The sequence below is a fragment of the Taeniopygia guttata genome, chromosome Z (genome assembly GCF_048771995.1).
Source record: "Taeniopygia guttata chromosome Z, bTaeGut7.mat, whole genome shotgun sequence".
In the NCBI taxonomy this organism is placed as follows: domain Eukaryota; kingdom Metazoa; phylum Chordata; class Aves; order Passeriformes; family Estrildidae; genus Taeniopygia; species Taeniopygia guttata.
The window spans coordinates 1125521-1146451 of record NC_133063.1 but is presented as its reverse complement, the minus strand read 5'-3'; the positions used below and the strand labels follow the sequence as shown (position 1 = coordinate 1146451).

Here is a 20931-nt window from a genome sequence, read left to right as displayed (position 1 = left end):
TATGGAATTATCTAAATCCCAGCAAGCAGCATCCCCCAGAGGGACAATCCAAGTGCCAGGGTGGGAGCCCTTGTCCTTCCCCTGCTGCTGGTGGGACAAATTCCCCTCGGCACAGCTGGCTGGGCGGGAGCTGAGAGCAGGAGGGGCGGGAGCAGGGATGGGAGATGAGGCAGCTGGAATGTCACCTGGAGCAGCTGAACACGTTCTGTCCCTGCAGCAGCCAGGAGCCAAAGCAGATCCCTCCTGGCCGGGCTGGAGGGCAGCTGCTGCATCTGCTCTGGAGGAAAACTCCTTGCCCCTGCCAGGAGAGCTGACTCTGCTTTTCCTCCAGCTCCTGAGCAGTGTCAGGGCCACAGGGAGGGAGTTCAAACCCAAAAAGTCCCCACAGCCCCCAGAGTGAATGATCCAGGCAGAGAAAATCAGCATTAAAATAAAAAACTTAAGAGCTCTGTCAAAAAGGCTGTGACAACAGTGCAGTGGGATTCCCAAGAACCTTCTGGTTTGCTCTCGGAATGCTCTTGGTTCTCTTTCATGTATTTTTAGTCTCTCAACGGGCAGCTTGAAGAATTTATTCTGGGACTTAGAGGTTGAGCAGGGTGGGCTCTGGATTGACTTTCGCCTCCGGTGCCACTTTGTGCGAACACAACTTGGCCAGGCTGGGTGAACTCATGGCCTCAGCTTTCCCCTCCAAAATGTCCCTCACTTATTTCCCTGCGGGTGAGCTGGGATTTGGCCCCAGACTGTCACTCCTCACCTCCCCGTGCCCGCACAGTGTCCGTTCTGTTCCCCACAGAGCCCTGGGGACACCAGGGGGTCCCTTTGCCTTCTCCTGCCCCTTTCCAGCCCGAGGCTCCTCTGCCCTTGTCCCACACAGCACAGGGGCACAAAAGGGGAAAGGCTCCAGAAAACATTTCTGCAATTAACCAGCAATTATTTCAATTCCCCAGTGAGAAGAACGTGAACTCACAGCCACCGAGGCCTGACAGGTTCCTGCAGTGAGAGCTCAGCGCTTGTCTGCAGAGGTGAGTGCAGCACCTGAAAGGAAAAAAACACAGGGGAAAAATGTGATTTATTTTGCTTCAAAGTTATTTCAAGTTCTTAAAGCCCAACCAACTTTTCTCTTGATTTTGGTCGGGTGAAACAGGAGCAGTGGGCAGGGGTCGTGCCATTGATGCGGACGTGCCTGATGCTTGCTGGGGCAGAAAAAGTAGATCCAACTCACCTTATGTCAAGCAGTTATTAAAAAATATTTATAGCTCTTTAAACATAGCACCCTTTAATTACCATAATGTTTCTTCCATGAGTTTAACTAATTCTCAGTGTATTTTATAAAACTTAAAATAACACCTCCTCCCCATAAAACAGACTCATCAAGCATTAGACAAAAAGTCCTAGTTCCAGTCTCACGCTCCCACATCTAACCAAAGGAGACCTTCCCCACAACCAAACAAAAAATCAAAATAACATACCATACAACTCAGCTGTATCCAAAAACCCTCACCTTTATTTCCTCCAAACGCCAAATACTCTTCAAATTCTAAATCAAAAACTCTTAGAAAAACAACAAAAACCATCAAAACATACTTCAAAAATAGAAAAGCCTAACCATATAAATATTTTTTCAAAGCCCACAAAAAATATAAAACAATCTAATCAATATCCTGCATTTAAAAAAACCCCACTGTACAAATTAGCACCATTTGAAATGTAACATAAATAAAAGATCTTTTACTAAGAAACATATCTCCCAATAAATAAAACCACCCTGTAAAGATATAAGTAATAATTATAACTCAACCAACTAAAATTTCTTTAAAACCAAAAGACTTAAAAGACCTTCAATATTTATAAATAATAACATTCAATATGTTGTGTTAATAAAATCAAACAAAATTAAATGTCAGTACATTTAAATAAATACATTAAGTTTCTTTTTATCTATTAAAATTAAGTTTATTATTCCTTACTATCAAAATTCATTCAGTCTAAATTTAAATCTTATTTAATATAACTTATCCTAAATTTTATCAAAGATCATTTCTCTAAACTATACAGTATATGGTTAATTTTCTTAAAAATTAAAACAACTCCAATGAAAACAACTAAAAGAAAACACTAACAAACACCTATTCAGAAGTAAAAAAATACAGTGTATTATATCATCAATTTCATCAAAAATTCTGCTCTTCATTACAATCTCTACTCTTTTTATCTTTTATAAGTAACACCAAAAAATAGCAATTACTATTCATATCACACTATTTAAAAATTTTACTCTATTTCCTTAATATATAACTATTTTTTAAAAGTTATCCTAACTTCTTCAAACACATACTACTAATATACTAATTATATAATATAAATATATTCATTTTTATAATAAACAATATTTATTAAATATGATTATAATTACAACCAACTTTCATATACTTTATCTCTTTATATAATGATCTAAAAACACATAAAATTTCTAATTCCTACTTTTTTATTCTCAATTTATACCGCTCTTACACCAAGTTAACTCTCTAACTAATCTCTACACTAACTCTATAATTTAACCTAATGTTATCTCATAATTTTAAATATTTTTCAAGATTAAAAAAAAGATATTTGATTAAAAACCTCCTCCAAACTGTTAATCTTATCAGTTTCCTCAGTTATTATTACAAAATCACTTCAATATAAAATCCAACTACAACATTAATTTCTTTTTCTAAGTTTCACACTAAGTAATGACTCTCTCCTACATTTCCTGCACCTTCACACTCTCAATATCCAAATCCAAACTCACAATCCTGTCCCTAACCACTTTCAAATCCTTAAAAAAAAAGGTTACTATATTCAAAGCATCTCAATTCTAAAAAACTTCTAAAAAAATCCAATTATTACATAATGTAATTAATCTTTAATCCTAACATTTTTACTCTTAACTACTACTTTTAAAAACATTAGATAAAAATATAGTAAGTAACATTCACCAATTAAAATTTAAACTATAACCTAACCCTAACTCTACCTAAATAAAATAATTAACAACAAACCCAAATATTTTCTACGTCAAAAATAAATTAAAATAATTTTAACTTAACAATTTAACTTTATCAATATAACAAATAAACTTATTTTTTAAATAAACTTAAAAAATCATTATCCACACATAAATATTTAACTTACCACTAATTTAACATTTATCAACTGTTATAAACTCTAAAATAATGTACAATCTTTTAATACTTACTAATTATATCATTTCACCTATGTTACTAAATATAGATATTTAGTAACATAGGTTACTATGTTACTAAATATGTAAATACAAGTAAATATGTAAATACAAGTAAATTACACAAGAATTGCAACTTACACCTAACATCTTGTACTACACCCACCAAAATATATAAACTTTAAGTTTCTTTATAAATGTAAAAATCAATATTATAAAAATCTTATTTAATAACTTACCAATTATAAAATTCTATCAAATATTATACCTCTACTCTATTTACTTTATTTACTTTTAATTATATCACTTTACCAATTAACCAATCTAAAACAAACGTTTAAGTAACTTTAACTGAAGTTTCAAGTTTACATACTTTGTATTTATCTAGCACTACTCAAAAAATCCATTCTTGACTTACTTACCTAATATACCAATAAAAAACATTACAAATCACCCATATAATTAAAAAGCCCTTATATAAAAATAGTTAACAATTTAAAACAAAAAAGTCATTTATCCATCAATAGTAACCAAAATAGAAAAGTAATTTTAAGCCTTGAAACTTAAAAATGGTAGCATCACTTTTTATACCACCTATTACTTCAACAACAACGCTAAAACAATTAAATCAGTTAAAATATTATCTAAATAAACAATCTAATTCTACATCCCCTTACAATAAATAACATTTTAAAAAATATAAAAATATTAAATATGCAGTTTAAAAAAAAAACAACAATAAATTTTCTTTTATTAACACACAAATATAAATATAAAAATTTAATAAAATGTATAAACATATCTATTCACACAAAATCTACTTATAAAAATGTACAACTTTAAGAAATATCAAAAATAAGAATAACTAATAAAAGATAACAATAAATAAAATTTAACACCATAATTTAAAAATCTTATGCCAAAATTATACATTTTAATTATATTATTATAATAATACTAATGATAACACCTTCTGTATGTTAATTTATGCAACAAATGCTTAACAAATCCATTATTAAAATTTTTTTTTTCATACAGAGAGAGAGGGGAGACGTGGGAATGGGAAAACCAGAAACTCCCACAGACACTGAAAGATTTGATCTGCAGCCTCGGGAGAAGCTGGGATTGATGTACCAATACAAGACACGGGCATTACGCAGGAAAAGAATAAAACAACATAAAATAACTTCTGTTTCTGTGGCTGTCAGTAGGAGCCTGCCCCGAGTGAGTGAGAGAGGAAACTGTGTGGGCACGATGGGGAAGGGTTTGCAGGGCAGGGCTGGGGCTGTGTGCGCTACACTGAGAGCTGACAAGTTCCAACAGAAGGCATTGAACAAAAGTACCCTCAGTGCGGCAGAACTGAGCAGAGGTGCTGGGTTCCAAAAGCCAAATAAACCCCGGGGTTAGAAAGTTCTGGCCTGCCTTGGAACAAAGAACTTGTGGCTGCTCCTGAGCCGCAGCAGCTGCTCGCTCTGCAAACCCTCACGCTCCCAGGCGGGTGCTCACCTGAGCACTGAGTGCTCCCGGCCCAAGAGCAGTCCCATCCCTTCCTTGCTAACAGCACAGGGAGAAAAAATGAAAAAAGATCACTCTGGCCAGCAGGGCTCTCTCTCTCTGCGTGGGTTAGGGGCAGGGCCCTGCAGGGAGCAGGGCGCTCCAGCACCGACAGCCCGAATCCAGAGCAGATCCACGGGGGAGCAGCGGGCTGGGGACAGCTGGGGACAGCAATGAGCAGAGCCCATCAGCCTCCCTCTGGGGCTGGGACTGCATTTAGCACACAGCTCATACCAGCTGTGGCACTTACACACCTCAGACTCCTTACCACAAACCAGTTCTGGTCTAGCTCTCAGGGTGACCTGCACCTCCTCCCCAAAAACCACAGGAATTAGAATTTCCTGCTGGTTTTACAAACTTCACGGCAGCTTTGCAAATGCAAATCCCAGCAGGTCCCTGCTTTCCAGAGCACCCATCCTCAGCCATCTCCACTTCCCTGGAAAACCTGCTCCAGCCCCGGGCTGTACCAAGGTGAGCACAAGTCTGGAGAGGTCAGAACCCTCACCTGGACTGCTGCACTCGGAGTGAGGTCCAGCTACAAATGGAATTCCAGAAACAGCCTCCAAAATGTTCCATAATCACACCTTTAAAATGGCTCCACAGGGCAACAGCTCCAGTGCCAGAGCAGCACCTGCACGAGTCCTTGTGCCAGCCCTGGCTCCCTGAAAAACACAATAAACCAACATCACACAGGCCTTGTTTGCAGAATTCCTGACCCAAACCCTCACCTTTCCTGCCCAGCACTGAGGGAAATCTGACACGGTATTCACAGGTAACCTTTGCTGAGAGCAGCCATCACCCCAGTCCTCCAGCCTGGGCAAGGTTTTGCAGTGAATGGACCCAACTTCTAACCCTGAACCTAAATTTCTGTCAGCTTTTGTTAGAAAGATACTGGAGAGAAAATCATACAACAGATTTAAAACATTGCACGAGGAATAACCGGCCCAGACAAAACCAAACCACCCCCATCTCTGCTCCACCCCATTTCTCCCAGTTTTGGGAGAAATACTGATATAGTTTGCAAATACTCTCCTTCCCTGCTGCACTGTCCTTCACTGCACGTCCCTGGAGAGGATTTACTCCATTTTCTGTGCCCAGCAGCACCTCTGCAGCCCAAATCCCACTCCTCGCAGACACAGCCTGAGCAGAGCTCAGGCAGTGTTCCCAGCAGCGGATGCAATTCCGAGTTCCCTGGATTGCTCACGGGGCACTCGCAGCAATCTCCCCTCAGCCCAGACTCTGTGCTCAGAGGGAAGCGCAGCCCGATGGGACACAGCTCTGGCACCACATTCCCCTTGTTCCTGCTGGCCTGGAAAGCCACAGATAAACCCAGTCCCTCCGACCTTGCACCCTGAACCCCAGGAGAGCCGGAGCTGACCCCAGATCCCGGCGCCCTGCACGGCTGCGCTGACACCAGCACAGGCTGAGCGCCGCCCAGCACCCTTCCTCATTTTCCTCCCTCTGCTCCCAAATCCTGCCAGCCCTCCCCTGCAGCTCCTGCCCCAGCCCCAGCAGAGGCTGGCACCCAGCCCTGCAGCAGCTGGCAGAGCTGGGAATGCACCGAGAGCTCGGCTCCCCGGGCTCCCAGCCCCAGACCAGTCCTTGGGTGCCCGAACAATGCCCAGCCTGCCCCCCTGGGCACAGCCAAACACCACAGCTCCGTCAGCCCCAAGGAACTCTGGCATTTGCCTCTTCCCTGCTGCCCTTTCCCAGCACACAGGGGTACGGCTGGGCTGTCAGAAATGGCATTCCCGAGGCACTTAATCCCAGCGGAGAGGAAAAGGGGAACCCTGCGTCCCTCTGACTTACCCCACAGCGTGGGCAGGACCTGGAGCCCTCCAGTGCACACCCCTGGTGCTGAAGCCTCTTGGCTCTGGCTGCTTAAACACTGAAGCTTCTGGCAAAGATGGGAGGAGCTTAATGATTTCTCCTGTCCTGAAAGAGAGGAGGAAATGAACATTAAGTCCACTGTGGAAGCCAATGGATCCCGGCTTTCACACTTCTGCTGTGATTGCTCACCAGGGGGTTTTATCCGTGAGAGGGGACACCAATTCAAATATAAAAGCATTTTTATTCCTAACTATTTCATTAAAAGGAAGCTCATTTCTCTATTGCATTCTTAGCCTAATTTTAACAGAACCATTTTTATCCATGGCCCCACTTGTCCGTCATTCAATCCTTTACCACAGGACTTGATACAAAGGAAGGGATACCTGGTGCTGTGTCACAAGAAATCCCAAAGAGAAAAGTGTCCAAAACCTCACAGAGAAAGGTTTCAAGGCACTCCAGTGCACAGACAGCTGCTCATGCCTTGTCAGGCCACACCAGTTCTGTCACATCCACCTGAGCTGTGCAGGCGAGGCAAAGGCTGCCCTTCCTCCCAGGGAACACTGTCTGAGACCACAGAGAGCCATCCTGGGTGAAAGGAATGAAATGAAAATGTTTTCTGGCAGAAAATGAGCGTCTGTAATCAGAACCTCTGGACAGATTTAGTAACACCACTTTCAGATGATAAATACAGGCCATGCCCATCCTTCCAGGCCAGGTGAAACCAGGAAGGAGAACTACAGGAAAAGCAGGAAGACAGAGCCCCTTATTTGGATATATATAGAATGCCCCTGGTTTGGTGGTTTGCCTTTGCTCCTAAGCTTTGGCTTCACCCCTCTCCAGAGGAGCAGGGAATTCCTCCAGGGTGAGGGGGAGTCTGGTCCCACTGCAGGATGTGTCCAGTAAAGAAGGGAAGTTCTTTAGAGTAAGTGAGCAGTGTTTTTGTTACACACAAAAATCAAACCAAACAAACACTGAATTGGACTACACCGAGCTGCAACACAAAGTGTTCACAGCAGGCAGAGGCCAGAGGAGCACACAGCACCCAGAAGTACCATTTCACTTGGTTCTTCTGCTCTCATGCATTTTAATTCTGCTTCGCTTCACAGCTGCTACTCTGCCAAGGCCATTTCCATTTTCAGAAGCCTGTGTCACGTGTAGCCAAGGCTTAAACATCACAGGATCTATGTGCACTTCAGTGATCTTACACTAAGTACCTCAGAAACCAAAACAATAAATCCAAGACTTCAGCTGGGTTAAAAATACCAGAACAACAAATAAGCAAACAAAAACCCAAACCCGCCTTTCCAGTAGTTTTAAAAACAGAAGTCTTTACAACCAGCATAAAATGAATGTAACATTTGGATCCAAGCAGAGGTACAATTTAAATGCCAGTATTCTGGAACTGCTAATAACTCTGCAAGTATTTACATGGGTGGATGTGTTACTGGATGGAAAGAATATAATGCAAGAAAGAGAAGATTAGCTGTGTTTAGGATGGGAAGAAGATGATTAAAAAATACCTTTTGTCTGGACGCTCATGCAATCATCTTCTCTTGACCTCAGGATGGCTGCCAAAAATGGAGAGCGCTGTATGACCACCATGTGTAGTTTGGAGAGCTTGACTACGCTCTTAGTGAGGATTCTTTCATGTATAGTAACTGGATGGCAACGTTCAGGACCTTCAGAAATGTTTCATCTCTGTAACGGTACCTTTGGGAGAAGGATCACAGAGAAGTCAGACTGTAACCAAACCCAAGAAAACCCACTTGAAGCTACAAGTTGGGTAAGAAATGAGAACTTGGCAAAGAAAATTAACTTGGCAAAGAAAATGAACTTGGTGAAACCAAACCAAATTCAAATGAAAGCACTTACTTGAGCCCTGTCTTCACAAGGTCACACCAGTCATCTGGGTCCACTTCTTCAACCACACACTGTGTGCAGCAAGTAAAAACAGGTGTTGGTTTACATTTGGCACATGGAGCTTCTACAGCAATTTTTGTTCAAGGGACACACTAAGAACACGCAAGCCAAACGCTCACGTGGGATGATCTGAGGGTAACAGGGAAAAAAGCTCTTGGATACAACAATCCTAATTCCTGGCTCAAAAGAAACTTGTTGGTCTGGGAGCAGGGGCTGTATGGAATCAAAAAGCAAGCTGGGCTGTAGGTTCCAAAAACCCAGCGGCTCAATACTCTTCAAACGCCTCAAGTGCAAAAGGATTCGCAACTTGACAAGTCAAAGCGAGAGCCTGGAGCAGACTGACAGCTGCACATCCCAACAGTCCTGGGAATGCAGGTGCCAACCTCGCCAGGCTGGAAACACCCTCAGGATGGGATGGACCCTGTGAGGTGGCCCCAGGGCCTGCAGAGTCAGCCAGGTCCTACAAGGGAGTCTCAGCAAAAGCCATGAGAGCGCAAAGGCATTCACTGCCCAGGGACCTTCAGTGTTGCGTGTCACGGGGATCCCTGTTCACTGAACTCAAACCAAGGCAACAGTATACAGAGGGAGTGACCAAGTAGTGTTCTTCAAGATCAAAGTCTGATTTCTATTCCTGATCAACCAGACTTTTGCCCCAGACTTCAGATGGCATGGCAGATGGGTCTTGGCACAAGTTTCTCTATCAGCTTCTTTTAAAAAAGAAGGTGATAACTTAAATTTAAAAATTAAATTAATTAATTTATAATAATTTAATTAATTAATTTTAACTTTTTTTTTTTTTAATTCCACTGGTAACCTTTGATTTCTTACTCCTAAATACCTCAAGCTCACACATTCAAAGGCGATTCGTACCAGAAAGTCATCATCAAGAACACAAAACTGGATTCTCATAAAGGATTCTCAGGACTCGGAAAAAGCTATGAAAAATCCACGGAAACCAGAATCCATAAAACAGGAAATCGAGTCCAATCTGTATTTACAAAATCTACAACTGCCCAATCACACATATGCATACATTCCCTCTGTGGCAAAGCAGATAAGCAGTCTCACCAATAATTCCTCTAGCCTCAGCAGCATGGACCTCTCCACTTCTTGCTTGCCTTCATCTTTACTGCTGCTGTACATGGCAACTAACCCCTTTACGCAGGCTGAGAAGAGATGTCTCCTCCAGGAATGCAGCTCCTCTGAGTTTTTAAGCACCGTGGATATGGCATCTGCCACGGCCCAGCTGCAGAGAGATAGTTGTTGATTTTCTTATTAACATTTTAACTTGGTTTTGTATATCTTAAAGATGTCTTGCTGCCAAAGTGCAAAGCAACAGATTCTCGGAGGAGAGGACGCTGTTAATGCTCCCATTCCTATCACACTGATTCCCAGGACAAACTGAGCCCTGGGGGAGGCACACACACACACACGCTGCCCACCTCTCTTCATTGCCTGCTCTCTCCGGAGCAGCAGGAAGGCAGTCCATCAGGTTGTGCAGCCCTCTGCTTCCCGGAGGTGGCAACAGCTTGGAAAGAATTTGCAGTTTCACAGTGGCCTCAGGGTCCTGAATCGCGGCACCGAGCTCCTTCCACAGGGCTTTCCTCAGGACAGGTGTGACAGCCGAGACAGCTGTGGGGAGAGCAGAAGGCACAGGTTCCTCCACCTGCAGCTGTTAAACAACACACTAAACCTAATTTTTTTCTAATCCAGCCCCAGACCACTCAATGTCTAGGAAATGATGCTACAGCAGCTGCTAATCTGTTACAGAGAAGTGCTACACAGAGGCTCACTTCTTTACCGTGCTGACAAGGCCTTATCACTGCTTGACCTCGTAGGCAGAGCTACAGCCCCATTCAGCCTGTTCCTGCCAGAACAACTGACATTTGTTTACAAAACAACAAAATCGTTATCCCTACCTAAATACACCCATAATGCCTCAACCCATTCCCAGGAGGGCGGCAGGAGGGGCGGGCGCAGCCCTGTTCCGACGCCGCTCCGCCCCGGCCCGGGAGCACCCTCGCCCCGGGCCGCCCTCGCCGCTGCCATCCTTCCCCGGCGCCGCCGCGGAGCCGCCTTCACCGCTCCCCTCTACTCACACACACCGCCCCGCTCGCCGCTCGCCGCCGCCCCGCGCCCGTCTCGGTGGTAATTGGAGCCGCTCTGGCCACTTCCGCCACATCTCGGTGGGTTTGGAGCCGCTCTTGCCGCTTCCGCCCCGTCTCGGTGGGTTTGGAGCCGCTCTTGCCGCTTCCGCCACATCTCGGTGGTTTTGGAGCCGCTCTGGCCCCTCCCGCCCCGTCTCGGTGGTAATTGGAGCCGCTCTGGCCACTTCCGCCACATCTCGGTGGTTTTGGGGCCGCTCTGGCCACTTCCGCCACATCTCGGTGGTTTTGGAGCCGCTCTGGCCCCTCCCGTCCCGTCTCGGTGGTTTTGGGGCCGCTCTGGCCCCTCCCGCCCCGTCTCGGTGGTTTTGGGGCCGCTCTGGCACCTCCCGCCCTGTCTCGGTGGTTTTGGAGCCGCTCTGGCACCTCCCGCCCCGTCTCGGTGGTTTCGGCCGGGCGCTGGCTGTGGGGCTGCAGTACCGCTCTGTGGCCACAAGGCAGCAGCACCGCCGCCCGCCACAGCCGGGGGCCGCCGCTCGCCCGGAGGGGAGGCAGGGGGAAAAGAGCGGCGGCGATCGATCCCCTTGGGAAAAATCCTCCGAAATAAATGTCCCAAAAAATCCCGCACAGAAACTAAAAGACCCTGCCTCGAACCAAATAACGCCGCCCCGCCCCAAAAGCCCTTTCTTTTTAACCTATGTATATTTCTACGTTGGTGTTGTTTATTTCTAGCTGTACGGCAGGGAGGCGGTGGGAACGCACGGGAGGGGACGGGACGGGCACCCAGCGCGGCAGAGGCAGGGGCCGCGCCCAGGATGGCGGCCGCTGCAGGAGCTGGGCAGAGAGAGGCGAATCTGCCGATGCCGGTCGGCGCCTGCTCCAAATCCGACCGCCCGCGGAGCCGCTGAGCCCACAGCCCGTGTGCGCGGCACGCGAGTCCGCGACACGCCACTGCCGAGACAGCGGCCGCGGGCGGCGGCTGCAGCACCGCTCTGTGTCCGCAAGCGCTGCCACCCGCCCCTCCGGAACGTCCTCTGAAGCAAATGCCCCAAAACAGCCCGCGCGGAAAAGAACGCCAACAAAAAACCCCCTGCCTCTAACCCCATAAGAACCAAAAGAAAAAACCTTTTCTTTCAAACTGCATCTCAATATATTTTATTTTTGTATTTTACATATTTATATTCACATTCGGATTTATAATGCATATTGATGTATAATTGCAATTTTAATAATTTCTTACATTTATTCCTATTATATTTTATTACAATTTACATTTTTATACATTGCTTAATATATTACTTACATATTTCTATAGTTAGATTTCTATTTCTAAAAGGTTTATATTGCTTAAAATAAACCCCTGCCTCTATCCAAGTAAAAATCTTTTTAAAACCCCTTATCTTTCAATCTGCGTTTAAATTTATCTCTATTTTTCGCATTTATATTCAAATTTACATTTAAAATATAGATTGATGTATGGTGTTATTTATATTCTATCTATACGGAATACTTATTTTCATTTCTATTTTATATTTTTATATATCTCTGTATACATTGAATATATATTTCTATACTTAGAATGATAACAAAAGAAAAGGTATATTCATTTTTCTTCCATTAAAACCCTGCCTCTAACCAAATAAAAACCAAAAAAAGCCCTTTCTTTAAACGATACTTGAATATTTACATGTTTTTTTCATCATTATAGTCACATTTGCATTTCTACTTTATAGTGATTGTTTATAAATATATATCATATATATTAAGGTAGCAAGATAGACAAATTATTATTTATATTATACTTCATAGATACTGCTAATATTGATTTTTACTTACCTTTGAATTTTTTATATTGATCTTAAGGTATTTACGATGTATTTCTATACACAGATTTCTAATTTTATTTTATTTATATTTATAGATTTTATAAAAAACCCCCTACCTACTACCAAATACAAAATAAAAATCCCCTTTATTTTAAACTATATTTAATTATTTCTACCTTTCTATTTTTGATTTTTACAAGTTGTTATATATTTGATTACAATATATTGAGGTACCGTATTTCGATATATAATATTTAGGACATAGAATGTGTTAAAATAGGACATACACAGTAAAATATGCATTATGTACTGTATTGATTTCTATTATTTAGTAATTTTTATATTTATATATCCACATGTATTAATTATACATCTCAATATGGATATTTTATATGGATTTTATTTATATTTATAATCTATATTTATCTGTATTTATATAAACAAAATCCTATATATCAAACAATATAATACCTAATAGTAGTGGATAACATTATTCATGTTACATGTTTTATTCATATGTTTTCCGTTTATATTTAAAATTGAAGTTTTATATTCCCATTTTCATATTTATGCATGTGTTTTGTTTCATTAGAGTTACAGTTAGAACTCTGCAGTTATAATCCAATTCCTAAAAATAAAATGCCATAACAAACAGCATCGAATAACCAAGAATACCATCCAAAAAATTCAGAAAGGCTCCACCAGCCAACCAACTACCAGCAAAAAAAACCCCACTACGCTCCTTTCACTAACAGTTCTTATCACATAACAAAAATGGAACATTAATTAAAAAAACCCACCTATAAAAACCCACACAAAACAAAAAAAAAACACTAAAAAGAAAAAAAACTCTTCAACTAACCTCTTATACTCCAAACCATACAACAGATCCCAAATGTTTCTAAAAAAAACCCAAACAATACCCTACCACTACACTAACTCATCAAGAGAACCCAATACTCTAAAAAATTAACTAAACTCCCCCAAAATAATTACAGATATAAAAAAATCGAAACCATGAAGAAACAAAAAACTCACCACCCAAATAAAATACCTAGCTATAAAGATCCACCATAGAAATACCCATGTTCCCAAAAATCAAACTAATAAAAACCAACAAATACATCCAACTACAAAAAAAAATATATATTCACAACAACAAAATAATAATTCCTAACTCAAGGACCTCAGAATGCCTTAAACCATCAAAACACAAATACCACCTAGAAATAAACATGTCACCAAAAGAGAAAAGTAACCATAAATAATAACTCCCAAATTGTCTGAGACAATAAAACACACAAAGCAATCAAACAAGACAAATAAAACCCCTACAACATAATAAACAAGAATGCAATTATCAATATTGAAAAAACCTCAATAATTAACTACAGGACACTACCTCAAACCAACCAAAATAAACCACTACATACTCACGCCAATAAAAGCCTCCACAGCCGAATTAAAAACCTACCCTCTACTTCATGCTATGACCCATAAAAAACATTATAAACCTTTAAAAACACATCCTTCAAAAACATAAGAACCCATCAAAAAGAAATCCAACCACAAGACTCAACCCAAAAAAAACACTTGTCATGAGCACCTGAAGCAAGAACCGTAACAAGCAAAAAGCACACCATGGCCCTTCTCCTACACCAACTATGAACAAAAGAAAACCATCCAGTAAGTTCCTCAAAACCACCACAGCAAGGAAGGCTGGAAAACGAGAAGCCACGCTCCTGGCACCGGTCCGTTGGCCAGTTGGTGATGGAGGTATGAGTACTCCGAGTCGATTCCCTAAAGCACAAAAATGAGAAAGGATGCTTAGAATTGCACCAGAAACCGAAAGCTGAGTAAAAACAACTGCTTCTGTCCACTGCTCCCCTTGGACATTGGGCCTTGACTGCTGCTATCTGCCTGGACCTCCTAAGAATAAAGACTGCTGTAACAAAGTCACCACCTAGGCTTCCCCTGCAAATGCAAACAACGACTGACCTGCTCATGGCAACACCCTCACCGAGCACTGGGGCTCTCTGCCACTGATTTGAACTGTCTGCATCTGAAAGGATGTTAGGACTAGTGTGAAACAGCTGCAGGACAACTTAACAGAACCAAAAATGTTAGGGCAATCAACAAATAAAAACTAGAGCCCAAATACACCCTGCATTACCAATTTCAAGTCCCCAGGACTTGTGCTGTTACAGGCTAGGCAGCAGAGCAGAGCAGCTCCAGGACAAATACGTGCAGACACCCGTGACACAGGACAGGACATGACAATCGAGGGGACAGGACAGGGAGCGAGAGCTTTCGACAAGAAGAAAGGACTCGGAGACCCAAAGAACACAGAGTGCACCAGAGACAAGTGACAGGACACACACCGGAACTGCTCTGCCCTGCGCACCTCAGCACTGTGATCAAAAGAAGCATTTTCCCTTCAGGTGGCCTAAAGGGACACTTATCAAACATCCCCACCCCCAGAGCTGATTTAAAAGGCCCTCCCACCACCTCACTTTTCTCCCCTCCGTGGGCCCTAGCCCTCGACTTATCTCTTGGGCATCTGGGGATGAGAATCCATGTCGCTTTTTAATGGAGGCTGCCTTGTCTGCTGGGAATGTCCTATGGTCACCGGGCTGTAGTCCCGTGCTCAGCTACAATCAAGGACACCAAACATCACTGCATGATCTTATCTGCACAATGGACAAAACCCAGCAATTCTGCTACTCACCGATCTCGTACGAATGCCTGGTTGCTCGGGCCCCACACTTTGGCAATGCTCAGAGGCTGCCATCGTCATCTCTCATCGTCTGCCTGGGTTAAGAAGAGACAAAGTGACTCAGCACTGCTGAAACCAAAGTGGACCTTGGCTCCCCCTCTCTATCTCGGCGTCTCACCACAGCTCCTTGGCCATTGCCAAAGGCTACCCGGATGCCATCTTGAAATACAAAATTTCAAGGCTTCATCTCAAGAGTCCTGAAATACTTCCAGAGGACTCACAAGCGCAGGAAGTCCATCGGCCAGCTGGTGAGAGGAGCTTGGCATACTCCAAGTGGCTTCCCTAAAGCACACAAACAAGAATGGATGCTTAGAGTTGCACCAAACATTGAGACCTGAGCAAGAACAACTGCTTCTGTCCACTGCTCACCTGGCACACTGGGCCTTCACTGCTGCTATCTGCCTGGACCTCCTAAAAAAAAGGCAAAGAACACTGCTGTAACACAGTAACCATTTAGGCTTCCCTTGCAAATGCAAACAATGACTGACCTGCTCATGGCAACACCCTCACCGAGCACTGGGGCTCTCTGCCACTGATTTGAACTGTCTGCATCTGAAAGGATGTTAGGACTAGTGTAAAACAGCTGCAGGACAACTTAACAGCACCAGAAATGTTAGGGCAAACAATGGACACAAGCAACAGCTAGAGACCAAATACACCCTGCATTACCAATTTCAAGTCCCCAGGACTTGTGCTGTTACAGGCTAGGCAGCAGGGCAGAGCAGCTCCGGGACAAATACGTGCAGACACCCGTGACACAGGACAGGACACGACCATCGAGGGGACAGGACAGGGAGCGAGAGCTTTCGACAAGAAGAAAGGACTCAGAGACCCAAAGAACACAGAGTGCACCAGAGACAAGTGACAGGACACACACCAGAACTGCTCTGCCCTGCGCACCTCAGCACTGTGATTAAAACAGACACTTTCCCTTTAGGTGGACTAAGTATACGCTTCTTGGACATCAAAAGCCCTTCTAGAAAGGCCAAACCCAGCACCCTGCTTTTATCCCCTCTGTGGGTCATGACCCTCCACTTATCTTGCACACATCTGGGGATGCAAATCCCTGTTGGCTGCAGAAGGACGCCGTCTGCCTGCCTGGTAAGTTATAGCTGTCACTTCTTGGTCTGCCAAGAGAAAGAAAACCAAACATCAGTGCACAGTCTTAACAGTACATCGAGCAAAAACTGATAATTCTGCTACTACCATCCTCCTCAGAATGCCCGGGTTCTTGGCCTGCACGCGTCGGGCGTGCTTGGATTCTGACGCCGTCATTGCAGGGTACACCTAGGTTAAGTGAAGACAAGGCAACATGGCAATGCTGAAACACGAGTGGACTCTCACTCCTCCTCCCGACTTCCCCGACTCACTGCAACTGCTCAGCCATTCCTCTGAGCTACCAGGATGGGGCCTTGAAATGCAAAACTGGAAGGTCCATCACAGGGTCCTGCAATGCTTCCAGCGAGATCACAAGTGCATGAAACCTGGTCCATCAGCCAGTTGGTGACAAAGGTATGCGCACACTGAGATGATTCCCTAAAGCACAAAAACAAGAATGGATGCTTAGAGTTGCACCAAAAATTGAGACCTGAGCAAGAACAACTGCTTCTGTCCACTGCTCACCTGGCACACTGGGCCGTCACTGCTGCTATCTGCCTGGACCTCCTAAAAATGAAGTCAAAGAACACTGCTGTAACAGTCACCATTCAGGCTTCCCCTGCAAATGCAAACAATGACTGACCTGCTCATGGCAACACCCTCACCGAGCACTGGGGCTCTCTGCCACTGATTTGAACTGTCTGCATCTGAAAGGAAGTTAGGACTAGTGTGAAACAGCTGCAGGACAACTTAATAGAACCAAAAATGTTAGGGCAATCAACAAATAAAAACTAGAGCCCAAATACACCCTGCATTACCAATTTCAAGTCCCCAGGACTTGTGCTATTACGGGCTAGGCAGCAGGGCAGAGCAGCTCCAGGACAAATATGTGCAGACACCCGTGACACAGGACAGGACATGACAATCGAGGGGACAGGACAGGGAGCGAGAGCTTTTGACAAGAAGAAAGGACTCGGAGACCCAAAGAACACAGAGTGCACCAGAGACAAGTGACAGGACACACACCGGAACTGCTCTGCCCTGCGCACCTCAGCACTGTGATCAAAAGAAGCATTTTCCCTTCAGGTGGCCTAAAGGGACACTTCTCAAACATCCCCACTCCCAGAGCCGATTCAAAAGGCCCTCCCACCACCTCACTTTTGTCCCCTCCGTGGGCCCTAGCCCTCGACTTATCTCTTGGGCATCTGGGGATGAGAATCCATGTCGCTTTTTAATGGAGGCTGCTTCGTCTGCTGGGAATGTCCTATGGTCACCGGGCTGTAGTCCCGTGCTCAGCTACAATCAAGGACACCAAACATCACTGCATGATCTTATCTGCACAATGGACAAAACCCAGCAATTCTGCTACTCACCGATCTCGTACGAATGCCTGGTTGCTCGGGCCCCACACTTTGGCAATGCTCAGAGGCTGCCATCGTCATCTCTCATCGTCTGCCTGGGTTAAGAAGAGACAAAGTGACTCAGCACTGCTGAAACCAAAGTGGACCTTGGCTCCCCCTCTCTATCTCGGCGTCTCACCACAGCTCCTTGGCCATTGCCAAAGGCTACCCGGATGCCATCTTGAAATACAAAATTTCAAGGCTTCATCTCAAGAGTCCTGAAATACTTCCAGAGGACTCACAAGCGCAGGAAGTCCATCGGCCAGCTGGTGAGAGGAGCTTGGCATACTCCAAGTGGCTTCCCTAAAGCACACAAACAAGAATGGATGCTTAGAGTTGCACCAAACATTGAGACCTGAGCAAGAACAACTGCTTCTGTCCACTGCTCACCTGGCACACTGGGCCTTCACTGCTGCTATCTGCCTGGACCTCCTAAAAAAAAGGCAAAGAAGACTGCTGTAACACAGTAACCATTCAGGCTTCCCTTGCAAATGCAAACAATGACTGACCTGCTCATGGCAACACCCTCACCCAGCATTGGGGCTCTGTGCCACTGATTTGAACTGTCTGCATCTGAAAGGATGTTAGGACTAGTGTAAAACAGCTGCAGGGCAACTTAACAGCACCAAAAATGTTAGGGCAAACAATGGACACAAGCAACAGCTAGAGACCAAATACACCCTGCATTACCAATTTCAAGTCCCCAGGACGTGTGCTGTTACAGGCTAGGCAGCAGGGCAGAGCAGCTCCGGGACAAATACGTGCAGACACCCGTGACACAGGACAGGACACGACCATCGAGGGGACAGGACAGGGAGCGAGAGCTTTCGACAAGAAGAAAGGACTCAGAGACCCAAAGAACACAGAGTGCACCAGAGACAAGTGACAGGAAACACACCGGAACTGCTCTGCCCTGCGCACCTCAGCACTGTGATTAAAACAGACACTTTCCCTTTAGGTGGACTAAGTATACGCTTCTTGGACATCAAAAGCCCTTCTAGAAAGGCCCAACCCAGCACCCTGCTTTTATCCCCTCTGTGGGTCATGACCCTCCACTTATCTTGCACACATCTGGGGATGCAAATCCCTGTTGGCTGCAGAAGGACGCTGTCTGCCTGCCTGGTAAGTTATAGCTGTCACTTCTTGGTCTGCCAAGAGAAAGAAAACCAAATATCAGTGCACAGTCTTAACAGTACATCGAGCAAAAACTGATAATTCTGCTACTCACCATCCTCCTCAGAATGCCCGGGTTCTGGGCCAGCACAATTCGGGCATGCTTGGATTCTGACGCCGTCATTGCAGGGTACACCTAGGTTAAGTGAAGACAAGGCAACATGGCATTGCTGAAACACAAGTGGACTCTCACTCCTCCTCCCGACTTCCCCGACTCACTGCAACTGCTCAGCCATTCCTCTGAGCTACCAGGATGGGACCTTGAAATGCAAAACTGGAAGGTCCATCACAGGGTCCTGCAATGCTTCCAGCGAGATCACAAGTGCATGAAACCTGGTCCATCAGCCAGTTGGTGACAGAGGTATGCGCACACTGAGATGATTCCCTAAAGCACAAAAACAAGAATGGATGCTTAGAGTTGCACCAAACATTGAGACCTGAGCAAGAACAACTGCTTCTGTCCACTGCTCACCTGGCACACTGGGCCTTCACTGCTGCTATCTGCCTGGACCTCCTAAAAATGAAGTCAAAGAACACTGCTGTAACAGTCACCATTCAGGCTTCCCCTGCAAATGCAAACAATGACTGACCTGCTCATGGCAACACCCTCACCGAGCACTGGGGCTCTCTGCCACTGATTTGAACTGTCTGCATCTGAAAGGAAGTTAGGACTAGTGTGAAACAGCTGCAGGACAACTTAATAGAACCAAAAATGTTAGGGCAATCAACAAATAAAAACTAGAGCCCAAATACACCCTGCATTACCAATTTCAAGTCCCCAGGACTTGTGCTATTACAGGCTAGGCAGCAGGGCAGAGCAGCTCCGGGACAAATACGTGCAGACACCCGTGACACAGGACAGGACACGACCATCGAGGGGACAGGACAGGGAGCGAGAGCTTTCGACAAGAAGAAAGGACTCAGAGACCCAAACAACAAAGAGTGCACCAGAGACAAGTGACAGGACACACACCGGAACTGCTCTGCCCTGCGCACTTTAGCACTGTGATCAAAACAGACACTTTCCCTTTAGAGGGTCTAAGGGGACACTTCTCAAACATCCCCGCCCCCAAAGCTGTTTCAAAAGGCCCTCCCAGCACTTTGCTTTCATCCCCTCTGTGGGCCTTAGCCCTGAACTTATCTCTCAGACATCTGGGGATGAGAATCCATGTTGCTTTTTAATGGAGGCTGCCTCATCTGCTGGGAATGTCCTATGGTCACCGGGCTGTGGTCCTTTGCTCAGCTAGAATCAAAAACACCAAACATCACTGCATGATCTTAGCTGCACAATGAACAAAAGCCAGCAATCCTGCTACTCGCCATTCTCCTAAGAACGCTGGGCTCCTCGGGCTGCACGCTTCACCCACGCCCTCCTGGCAGGATCTGCCTGGATGGAGAGGAGACGAGGTGATGTGGCGTGCCCAAAACTATAGCGGACCCTGGCTCCACCTCACTAGTTTTTCCTCGACTTACAGCAACTCCTCAGCCGCTCCTGAAAGCTCCCTGGGTGACACCTTCAAGTGACAGAGATCCAGGCTCCCTCGCAGAGCCGTGTGCCGCTTCCCGAATTCCCACGAGGTCGAAGGAGCGGGTCTGCGGGCTGGTTGCAGAGGGGGTCTCGGTGTTACACGACTGGACTGCCTAATGCACACAGACATGAATGGATACTCAGAGTGTCAGCAGAGACACTACAGCTGTAGGCACACAAATTCATAAATAAATAAATTAACTAAACCCAAAAATTCTACCAAAACATTAACTTTATTTACCCAATATCCAAATTGCCAAATAGATTAACAGAGACACCCTGTCCTTTCCCCTCAATAAGGCCTCTCAATCTGTGCCGAAGAAATCCTTAAAATGAAGAAAACCCTACCTGTATCAAAATAAAAACAAAAAGTCTAGTAAACTTTATAAGTTCATTAACCTAACACATCAGAACCACAAAAATATTAAACCTTTATGAACACCAGTACGCAGTACACACCACCCTCATTTCAACATATAAAAATAAAGCTATTCCTAA

At 44.6% G+C, this 20931-nt stretch overlaps 2 long non-coding RNA genes across 2 annotated transcripts in view; both read left to right on the top strand.

Annotated features, from left to right (window-relative positions):
• Positions 1 to 20931, top strand: part of LOC140682027 (uncharacterized) — a 508954-nt gene that overhangs the window by 252423 nt on the left and 235600 nt on the right. The gene's annotated exons all lie outside the window — the stretch shown is intronic.
• Positions 945 to 4409, top strand: LOC140681742 (uncharacterized). The gene is made up of 2 exons (XR_012052873.1): positions 945 to 1022; positions 4262 to 4409. It is a non-coding gene; the product is annotated as an uncharacterized lncRNA (long non-coding RNA).